Source organism: Protopterus annectens, chromosome 4.part0, assembly GCF_019279795.1.
Source record: "Protopterus annectens isolate FY-2018-M chromosome 4.part0, PAN1.0, whole genome shotgun sequence".
Taxonomy (NCBI): Eukaryota; Metazoa; Chordata; order Ceratodontiformes; family Protopteridae; genus Protopterus; species Protopterus annectens.
In genome coordinates this window covers 983,782,896-983,795,271 of record NC_056733.1, presented here as the reverse complement: position 1 = coordinate 983,795,271, position 12,376 = coordinate 983,782,896, and positions in this window count along the sequence as shown.

Sequence of the window (12,376 nt, the reverse complement as noted above, 5' to 3'; positions counted from 1 at the left end):
TGAAAGCGCTTAGTCTGTATCTTGTGGCAATAAAGGATTTCGCTTCGTATTTGCTGTAACTGTTTTCTTCCATTGCTGTGGTGGATTTTTGTTTGTTTGATTTTTAGAAAATTAATTATGTTTAGAAAATGAATTATTTTTAATGATAATAAGAATGTATTTTAGAATTTCCTTATATGGTGATTTTCCTGTTGGGAAAGGTTCACAGGAAACCATGTGATGATTCTGGAAGTATTTAATGTGAATGAACTTCCAGCAATGTTGTTTGCCTTGAGAAAGCTCGCATGTGGTCGAGTGAAAGCGCTTGGAAGATATTGTGGATTTTTACTTTGCCTGGTTACATTAAAGGATCTTTTTGGAGACCTAGCAGCTGTTTGATTTCTTCATCTGCTTATTTTGAAAGCCTTTGTTTACGTGCTTCCGGGTCCTGTGGTGCCAAGTGATTTTCATTCTTGGTTTGATTTTGCTTTTAGTTTTGGTGTTTTTTGTCGACTTTTACACATGGCAGAAGGAACGGAAGCCAGCGGCTTCACCCACACTCCGGCAGTACTGAGAGCCGATTGTGAAGATTCTGAAACAGCCCCAGTTTCTAGGGCTGAGTTTAAACAGGTTTTAACACTATTGACACAATTGACTTCTATGGTTCAACAGCAGACACAACTAACAGTTTCCCAGATACCTGGGAACCAACAACAATTCAACAATCCCCCCAGAACACTTGCTGAAGTGATTGGGTCTGGAAATGCTACAAGGAATGCTGAGAGAGGGGGCAATCACAGTAATTTGAATTCAAATTGTTTTGACTATGTTAAATCAAACAACCAGACTGCTCCTGTGTCAAATGAGCAGAGGAAGTCCTTTGACTGCAAATCTTGGACAAAACAACAGTTTAATTTCAGAAAAGGTACTGTGCTTCATGATAACTATAAAAATCTTGATAATGTCTTTTTTGATTTTAAAGACAAACTGTATTCTTATAAGAACAAACAGATGGAAGTTTATTATTTAAATGAGTGTATTAATGTACAGAGAATTCCTAAGGGCTTGAGGTTTTTTAAGTTCCCTAACAATGTACAATATGGTTCTGATTTATATGACCAACTTTGTGAAATTTTCAACAAAGCAGGTTTAGACATGTTAAAATGCATGGTGATAGACTATGAGAAAAAAATGACTGTTTTGTTAAAAGATTTAGATGAGCTCAACGCAAATATGTTAAAAGATGAAACTTTTAGCTCAGTTAAGAGGGACTATGACAAATTGTTTAGTGATGTAGACCAGCATTGTTTTAGGGTACTTAATCGAAAAATTAGGAAATTAGAGAGGGACCTAATTGAATATAAGGAAGGTAGAGCCTACCCCCTCCCAATTATAAAAGGAAGAAGCAACAACAACACTACTGAAAATGTCTTTTATGAAAGGGGAGAAAGTAATAGGCAAGGGGAACCTACAAGGGAAGGAAATGACAATCTCAGAAGAAGTGAGAGAATAGCACAGAAGAATAGGAATGTAACTACCCAGGATTTTCATTACCCCCAGAAGAGAGGGAGGGGGCGAAGGGAACAATACAACAGTTGAAATCACCCGACAAACTAATTTCAAGAACTACAGTGAATGAGGACAATAGCACAACATTATTTCAAGGGAAACAAATCAAACATAGGAAAGACAATTTTACTATTTTTAATTACGCTGATCTATCAATAACAGACAATTTTTTTTAGTTTACTTTCCAAGGGTTTTCATTATGTTCCCCTTAGGCCTTCCCCCATGGTTACAACCTTGATTGATTTAAAGCTTTTTATGAGGCAGCTCAATTTTAACTTATTGTTTAAAGATGAACAAAACTTTGAAAAGACTCTTACAAGAAAAAGTACCTTCAACCAGCCTGTCCACCCCACCATTAAAATTTTTGAGGAGTTGGTTGAGACTGACATTAGGAAACTTAAGGAGAAAGATTATTTTAAAACAACTGACAATATTACTGAGGATGAGTTGACTTTAATTAAAAAGCTCAAAATGGAGGGGTGTAGGGTTATGAAACCGGACAAGGGGGGAGGTGCTGTCTTGATGTACACCTGGGACTATGAGGCTGCCTTGCACACTGTGTTACAGGATACTGAACAATATGAACTTGTCTCAAAAAATGAGATCAATATAGCTCAAGCTAAAATAAATTATTCACTATATGACCATTTAATGCAAAATGCCATTAATGAAAAGTTATATAACTATTTATTAGTAACAAAACCCAAGGTTGCCCAGATTTTTGGAATTCCAAAGACACATAAGAACTTGAACCCCCTGAAATTTAGACCTATAGTTTCAGGGGGTGGAAGTGTCACAGAACCCTTAGCCAAATTTATCGATTTCTCCTTAAAACAACATGTAGAGAAAATTAAACACATATGTAAGGATTCATGGGACTACCTCAAAGGAGTGGATCAGAGTTTATTTTTACCTGAAATGTTTATGGTCACTGTGGATGTGGTCGACTTATTTCCTAGTATTCCACACAACATAGGCCTGGAGTGGTTAGGAACTTACTTATCTAATGAAGTCCAACTGGGGGCCAAGTTTACTAATTTAATTCTGGAATTTATGGAATTAGTTCTAGAAAATAACTTAATTTATTTTAAGGGGGAGTTTTATCGTCAGACAAAAGGTGTGGCAATGGGTGCCTCTTGTGCCTTCATGTACGCAAATTTGGTATTATACCAATGGGAAAAGAAATATATTTTTACCAGTACATGGTATCAGGACATCTTATACTACAGAAGATTTCTGGATGATATCTCCTTTATGTGGATGGGAAACTAATGAAGTTTAATGGAATTCATAGATTACATCAACAGGACGACCACATTTTTTAGTTTTACTTATAATATCAGTAAACACCAACTCGATTATTTAGACATTTCACTAGTGAAAGATTATTCAAATAGTTGTTTTCAGTCTAAGATTTACAGGAAAAGCACTTTTTCAAATGCATTCCTGAATTACCACAGTGGACATCCCTTCTATCAAAAGAAGGTGATAGTGAAGGGTCAACTAATTAGGGCTTCACGAATGTCCAGCACGGACGAACTTTTCAATGAGGAAGTTTCCATTTTAAAGGGATTCTTTATGGACAAACAATATCCGGAAGCCCTGGTAGAAGCACTAGTTGTAGAAATTTCTGAGAAAAGGGCAAATAAATATCCTCCTTTATTGGGGGTGGGGGTTAATGAGATGTCCCAAACCCTTCAAAACACATTTTACAAGGAAAAAATAGTTTTATACACACTTTCTCCAACAACTCAGATCAAATCGAGAAGATTATCAAGAAATATTGGCCCATTCTCAGACTTCAGGAAGATCTTAAGAATTCTATGTCCAGTTACCCCTCTTTTGTTAGGAAAAGGGGCAGGAATTTGAAAGAACTTTTAGATATTGGGTTAGAGGATCCACAGAATCACAATAGAAAGAAATTAGGCACTTATCCCTGTGGGATGTGCAAGCAATGTCACGCTATGCTAAATTCGGGGTCCTACTACCTTCCCTCTAGAAGATTTAAGTTCCGTTCCAACAAACATTTTAACTGTGGATACAAGGGCGTGGTCTATCTTGGTTGCTGTGTTACGTGCCATGCTTTTTACATTGGGAAAACCGAAAGGGTGTTTAGGAGAAGGGTTTACGAACACTTCAATGACATCAATGTAAGGAAGGAAAGTAATGCCTTTTATAAACACTCCTTGATGTGTAAGGACATGGACATAAAGTTTATGGTGTTGGAACAGGTACAACCGGATATAAGAGGGGGTAGTTGAGAGTCAAAATTAGAATACCGTGAGCTATTTTGGCAGCTCAGGTTAGATGCTACTAGATACCCAGGTCTGAATGACACCCTCAACATCACTAGTGTTTTGAAATTGAGACAAGCTCGTCTATAACACAGTTTAGCAGAACATGACATCTATTGTTTTATTCACTTTTGAATCCATAAGATTTTATAATATGATATATGGAATGTTATACATTGGCAACTCAGATAAGAAATGTTTTACAATGCCAGTTAGTAACTCTAGGTTTTAAATTGGAGTTTTGATTTCACCCCGATGGTTAAAAGGGGTTACTGCACTTATTTGTAAAACATTTTACAGAATTGTTTTATGACACATTTTAATAGTTTGTATTCAATTTTAAGTTCATTATGCTATTCAGTCGCCAAGACATTTTTAGAAAATGAATTATTTTTAGAAAATGAATTATTTTTAATGATAATAAGAATGTATTTTAGAATTTCCTTATATGGTGATTTTCCTGTTGGGAAAGGTTCACAGGAAGTCATGTGATGATTCTGAAAGTATTTAATGTGAATGAACTTCCAGCAATGTTGTTTGCCTTGAGAAAGCTCGCATGTGGTCGAGTGAAAGCGCTTGGAAGATATTATGGATTTTTACTTTGCCTGGTTACATTAAAGGATCTTTTTGGAGACCTAGCAGCTGTTTGATTTCTTCATCTGCTTATTTTGAAAGCCTTTGTTTATGTGCTTCCGGGTCCTGTGGTGCCAAGTGATTTACCCTGTGGAACATAACAAAGAAGCTGAATGGATAGAAGAAGTAAAAGAAACAGTAAGAAGTTCAAATGTACAGGATATGAAATGGGATGAAGTAACAGCCAGAGAAACTGAAACAAAACTAAGAAAAGCTCCTAACTGGAAAAACCTCAGGCCCAGATGTAGTACCCAACTCCTGGCTAAAGGAATTAACATCGCTACACAAAGATTTAGCCCTGAGTAAGAACTGCTTGTATGCACACCCCGAACAGACACCAACCTGGTTAACAACAGGAAAAATGGTTCTCCTTAAAAGTGAACCCGTAAGCTAGCCTAAAAACTATAGACCAATAACTTGGCTTCCATCAATCTATAGACTATATACAGGAATTTATTCCAACAGAGTTTATAGTCATGTAGAAGAAACTCAGTCATGGCAATAGACAAAAGGGTAACAAATGAAAGTCATATGGAACAAAGGATCATTTGTCACAGTCCCAATAATATACACAAACACCCACCGACATTTGACAACCTTTATTGAGATAGAAATGAATAATAAAATAGCTTTAGTGAAACATAAAAGACATAAGGGAAGCATTCCCGCTCACCCCTTGAATACAATTAGCTAATGGAATAACAACAAAACTGTATTAAACATCAATCAGATCAACATATGGGCAGTGTCCCCACTCACCCATATATACAAATAGCTAAAGATAAAGGCAGCTTACTCGCTCACCTTGGATAAACAACAAAGACAGGGTCCCCACTCACCTTAATACTTCACAACTACCAATTTTCCATTCCAAGCTATCCACCATCCTGCAGAGGGGGAACAGAAGAGGGTCAGGCCTGATCCCCTTCTCCACCCAACAAACCTCAAACCAAAATCAATTGGGTTGGGCAGGGAGGGCAACAAGACCACACCAAAATGTGCTTATTCACTGTGGATTTCCTTTCAAACCCCTTAAGCCACAGCCCTCACACTACCTCACTTCCTTTCAGATCCCAACTCACTTAACCCTTTCCTAACCCTTCTAAGCCACCCAGATAATCTAGCACAGCTACCACCCAGCACCCCCCCATTCCCATATTAAACAGTCCCATGACAAATTTGTCTGTGCCAAACTTCACTTGTCACGGTCCTAATAAAATACACAATCACCCACAGACATTTGATGACCTTTACTGTGATAGAAATTAATAATAACATAACTTTATTGAAACATAAAAGACATAAGGGCAGTGTTCCCGCTCACCTGTTGAATACAATTAGCTAATGGAATAACAACAAAACTGTATTAAACATCAATCAAATCAACATACTGGCAGCATCCCCACTCACCCATATAAACAAATAGCTAAAGATAAAGGCAGTGTACCCGCTCACCTTGGATAAACAACAAAGGCAGTGTCCCCGCTCACCTTAATACCTCACAACTACCAATTTTCCATTCCAAGCTAACCACCATCCTGTAGGGGGGAACAAAAGATGGTCAGGCCTGACCCTCTTCTCTGCCCACCAGCCCTTAAAGGGTTGTTCCCCCTCAAACAATACCTTTCTTCATAAGATCCTTCACCATCAAACCCAAATTAAGATTAAATAAATCCATACCGAAATCATTAAGATGAACTCCATCCGGTCTATACCACACTGGATCCTTACTGTCAAACTCTACATGCCGAACCATATGTACCCCGATTTCTCCCAAATATTTTGCCAACTTAAAATTGACATATCTGCAAGCCTTCTCCACGTCGGTAAAATTTTGTACCCCTTTCCATACCAAACGAGGAATAATCTTAGACCAGATTAAAACCATCCCCGGATAAATCCTCTGCAATGCTAAAATGTCCTCACAAATTTGGCAAACCAACTGCCTCTTCAGTACCCTGCCTAAATCATTGCCACCTAAATGAATCACCAACACCTGAGGCAACCCCCACTTAACCTGTAACCCATTAAGTTTCTGCAATATTTGACTCCACCTTAACCCTCTAACACCATGCCAAATGATTTCTAAACCAAAGTGATCCAAACCCAGATTCATGCCATTGCATCTAACCTCTGCACACCTAGCAGCCCAGAATATGAAAGAATGGCCCAAGATGATGATCTGTCTCTGATTTAAGAGAAGAGAGAAAACTTTTTTTTAAAACAAAGTCATTACTTAATATAATTCAAAAGGCATTGGATGTCCACCGACCCACCCATTTGATTACTTCCACTGACCTACCTTCCTTAGCCAGATCAGATGCCCTACCCATCCGGAAGGAATGTAAAGAAAACTTATCCCCTTGCAAACCTACACTCCAAAGTGCTCTTCTCATAACCACATTTAATTGTTCGCCTGTCAATGCTTTACCACTTACTGCTGAAAAAAACAACCCTAGAATTCTACCCCTCCCAAGCCCCCCAAAACTTCCTTCCCCAAACTACAGGATATCTCCAAGCTCCCACCACCTCCTCCAAAACAATGGGTGGCTCAAGCCCCTCTGATCTGTCGTCAAAGAACACAATCTAATATGCACTGCCCTAGGTAATATCAACACATCCTCCCATACCAACAAACCCAGTAACTCAGACACATGAAACACCCTGCAATACATCCAAACACTAACTGTACGCCACAACACATACTCATCCAAATAACCACACACCTTACCCAAGCCCTTTAACAGCATCCTTAAAATACCCTTCATAACCAGCCATCTCCCATCCATGCTGCTCTCTTCAACTCTAGCCCACCCTTTTACGTTTACTCACCACCCATGACCTAGTGAAATCCTCTAATCCAACCATGCGAGTATATGCAGCAATGCTTATCACAGTGCTAAGGCCACTCTCACCATTCGCACTCCCCTTCCCTGCCCCTTCAATATGACTAGATAACGCAACAGTAAATTCTCAGATCACATGCAGTCCTCATCAGGTAACTGCAGCAAATATTTGTCAAAGATAAGCAGTGCCCTACCGTAGGCTCATCTCGTGGATGTTGCCCATGACTGGTGCACCAACCTGCCGATCACTATTGCCCAATCTGCCAAATGCCAGGTGGGACAACTGACAGATGCAAAGCCGCTTCTGGAGCCACCTGACAGAACCTGCAGAACTGAAAACGAGACAAACTATCAGCTATCTCATTCAAAACCCCTGTCACATGTAACCCTGTAAAAGAAAAGTTAATTAGCAAGCTATGCAACACCAATTTCCTAAGAATAAGTAACAAGTGAGGTGCTTGAGCCATTTTTATCTGTAGCACTCACCACCACAGAATTATCTGAATGGAATACCACCCTCCTCCCTTTCAAACGATCCTGCCATACTACCGAATTCGCCCAAATTGGCATCAGCTCCAGAAGGCAACATCCCATTTCCACTCCTCTGACCAATGCTCCAGCCATGGAACAGCAAACCATTGACCTGCAAAGTAAGCACCCATTCCTGACCCCCCAGCTGCATCAGTAAACAACTGCAGTTCTCCTTGTGTAACCCAGTCCAACTGCCAAAATGAAATCCCATTAAACTGTTGTAAAAATTCTATCCACAAATCTAAATCCTCTCATGCCAACTTACTGACCCATACTCTGTGGTGCTTACTCTTACATCCTTTCAACAAAAATGCCACAGACCAGCAAAATGTCTGCCCAGGATACACTGCCCTGCACATGAAGTTCAACAAACCCAACAATTCCATAACACCCTTTACCCGAACCTTAGGCCTACACTTCACCCAACTGATCTTTTCCTACAGTCTAACCATCTTTTCCTGAGGCAAACAAAACAAACCCTGTTCTGCATCTACAGTCAGCCCCAAAAAAATCCAAATCCCTTGCCAGGCCCTCCAACTTATGCACTTAGCCAAAGGTACCCCCAAGGACTCACACATCCCCACTAACTCTTGCATAGCTACCTGTGTCCCATGTCTACCTTCCCCAACCAATAAAAAAAAACATCTAAATAGTGTACATTTTGCTGATCCTCCACCCCCTGCTGCCATATCCAGTGCAACGCTGAGCTAAACTTCTCAAAAGTAGTACATGCCACCACAAATCCCATAGGCATGGCAGTGTCAAAATAAAAGTTGTCACCTACCACCATGGCTAATAATGGCCAATCCTCCTCCCTCACAGGTAGCAAACGAAAAGCTGACTCAATGAATACTTTAACTAAGCAGAGGTCCTTGAAACTCCTAATAACCTGAACTGCATCATCCAAAGATGACTATGTTACTCTAACCTCTTCACTGGGAATGATATCATTCACTGACTCACCCGTAGGGTACGATAAATGGTGAATTAAGTGAAATTCATCCTGCTTTTTCTTTGGAACCAAACCTAACGGCGACACCTTAAAGTTAAGGAAAGGAGAGCAACAGAAAGGGCCCAACACCCTCCCAGCCTGACACTCTTTGTCAATCAACTCTTGCAAAATCACCTCCCTCCCCTTAACAGACCTCAAATATCTCCCCACCCTCCCGCCCCCCCACCAATGTGGACTTAATTGAAAACCCTTTAGAAACACCTTCTATTAACTCCCCCGCTATCACTGGCAGTGGATAATGCATCAATAAGTCCTTCAATACATTCACCTTAATAGATGAATGGTTCCCCAAAATGCCTTCTACCTCCCCGAAAGGACCCCCCTTTGGCCCCGAAAATTAGCCTGACCATGCCTGCCTAACAATGCTGAACAGGAACTATTCCAACCTCTCAGACCCCCAAAGTGCAGTGCCTGACCCCCAGCCTGACCCCCCCCCACATCGTGTGAATGCATGCGCACCCATACACTTCGTGCAAATATGAGCAAATCTGCAACCCACCCAGGAACACTTGTCGGCATTAAAAGCCCACCATATCTCTGCACCTCCCTCAGATGGCTGAGATAATATACTACCCCCTCCACTGGTATCCATCATGGTGGACAGCCAAATGTCCAAATGTCTGACCTCCCAACTCATAGATTTATCTACTGCTTTACGCTTGTGAAATTTCTGGTCATACCATAACCATACATAACTGGGCTTCAAACTCTGTGCTTCCCTAATATTCAAAAAATAAGCCAAAAGAGGAAGAGCCAGTGAAGTGTCCCTTTCCAAACACACTGTCATATAATAAATAAAACCTAGGACCCAATTATCCCATGTCTTGGCTCAAAACCTCCCTACTCTTTTGCAACCTATCTCAGCCAATGCAGCCAAGAGGTCCTTCCCATTAGCCGTCGCTGCTTCCATCAACCGCTGAACCCTGTCTGCATCAATCAATCAATTCAAAAATGTTGACAAATTCCCCTTTCTAAATCTTCTCCTTCACTAATAGAGATAATAATAATAGAGATATGTGTGGGGTCAATAAAATGGGAGCCCCTTCCTGCCATAGGGCCTGTGATGTCAGCCAATCCCCTGGCCATAATCCAAAGTCAGACCCCACCTCATGGACATCCGGCCCTAACTCCAGATCTAACAATGACAGGGTATCTTCAAAAACCCCTCCACACTTGGCTAAGGCCTCCAAACCGCTACGCAGTAGCCCCTCTTGGACATCCTCACAATGCTGTCTGCTTGGCTTTCTTCGCCCTGGTTGCCCGGTTTGCAGTCATCTGCCACTTCTTATGAGTAGTCACACCCTGCGTGATAGTTGATGGTACCTCTGCAGGAATGTTCTTGAACAAATCTTCAGCCTGTGCTACAATACTGGTCCATCTCTGTCTCAAAGCCTCCGCCATGATCATCTAGAAAGAAACACAAAAGTTAATGACAGATAATAAAATTGGCACAATAAAATTGCTCTCAATAACTGGGCCTGGCAAGGAAACAGTATCAACAATCCATCAATATGCTGTGTGAAAAGAAAACACCGCCTTATGCATCATAAAGTGAGTATGCTACCTATACTGCCACAAACCCATTTGAACTCCAGTCATTCACACTGTAGTCAGCCATAGCACTAGGTCCCTTTAATATACTTTACAAAAAAAAAAACTCAAATTCAACACTCTATCACATAGCCTCGACTCATCAGCTATCCACCAGCAGCTAGATTTCCTCAGTTCTCTCTCTCTTTTTTTTTATAATATAACAGAAAACGGCAATCCATGGATTGCCTGCACTACGGTGCATGCGCGGCAAGCCACACAGCTAGACGAGCCCAGGAAAACACAGCATCTCTACTCTGCCCCTACAGCACTAGACCACCAGGAAACAAACTACCCAGACAGCAAACAAACCACATTCTGCCATCACCACTCAACCATGGAATGACCACACTAGATCACCAGGGAGAACAACCAAACAGCCATCCCACACAACCATCATACAGCAACACTGGACCACCAGAGAACAGAGTACAAATTGCCTTCAACCTGCACTGTGCCAGCCCCCAGTCAACCACTGCTAGCACTCAACCACCGCTAGACCACCAAGGAACAAACAACCCAAACAGCCATCCCAAACAACCACCATATGCCAGCACTAGACCACAGGAACAAAACAAAATGCATCTAACTTACCAACTGCACCTTGATGCACATTTCAAAGGCTAGGGGGTTAACTGCTCTTGAGGGCCATTTTAGGCTGAGACAACATTATGCCAACAAAACTTAAAAATAAGGAAATAAACTAAAATCTATGTATTATTTTTATTTATTTATTATTTTTTTTATTACATCCATTGTGCGCCACACCGGTGCCATTGTGCATGCGCAGTCAGACGTTAATGGTCCCTAGCCAGCCCGCGAATTACACCAAACCTCTTCCTATGGATGGTACAGCACTAGACCACCAGGGAAAGTTAATCATTACACAAAAATCTTCTTCCTATAGACGGCACAGCACTAGACCACCAGGGAAAGTTAAACATTACACAAAACCTCTTCTTATGGACGGCGCAGCACTAGACCACCAGGGAAAGTTAATCATTACACAAAACCTCTTCCTATAGATGGCACAGCACTAGACCACCAGGGAAGGTTAATAATTACACAAAAACCTCTTTCTATGGACAGCACAGCATTAGACCACCAGGAATTAATAACTTGGTGAGAAACTTAAATACCACTATCTGCACAAAAGTCGATGCCACCACGACCTGAATTAACTGGAAAAGAAGTCCACACACCAGAAACCGACCTAACACTACCAACAAAGCATCCAATGACAAACAAACTTCTTAAACCAAACTACAACAAAGTAGACTGCAACCTAATAAACTTACTCAAGAGTCTACGACCAAATCTCTCACCTCAAACCACAATTAACCCTGCATTTATCCTTTATAAGGCAGTACCCCAGAGAGGAAAAAAAAAAGGACCCTTAAAAACCTAACAAAGCTGTACTCACCTTACTGACTTATAACTACCCAAGGCCTACTCACACCTCAGGTTGTCTGGGACGTGATCTTGCCTCAACAAGACCACACCAAAATGTGCTTATTCACTCTAGATTTCCTTTTAAAACCCCTCATGCCACACCCCTCACACTACCTCACTTCCCCTCAGATCCCAACTCACGTAACCTTTTCCTAACCCTTCTTAGCCACTCAGATAACCTAGCACAGCTACCACCCAGCACCCCCTATCTCACATTAAACAGTCCCGTGACAAACTCCTCTATGCCAAACTTTACTTGTTGTTAAATAAAATCAGAATGGAAAATTATAAAAAAGGGGAAGAATTTAAGTATGGCATGGATAGATTACAAAAAAAAATTTGACAGCATCCCACATTCATGAATAAAGGAGTGTTTACAGATGTACAAGATATACCCTACATTGTTCAATTACATTAAAGTGACCATGACACAGTGGCAGACCACTTTGCAACTAAGCCATAGTAAAAGA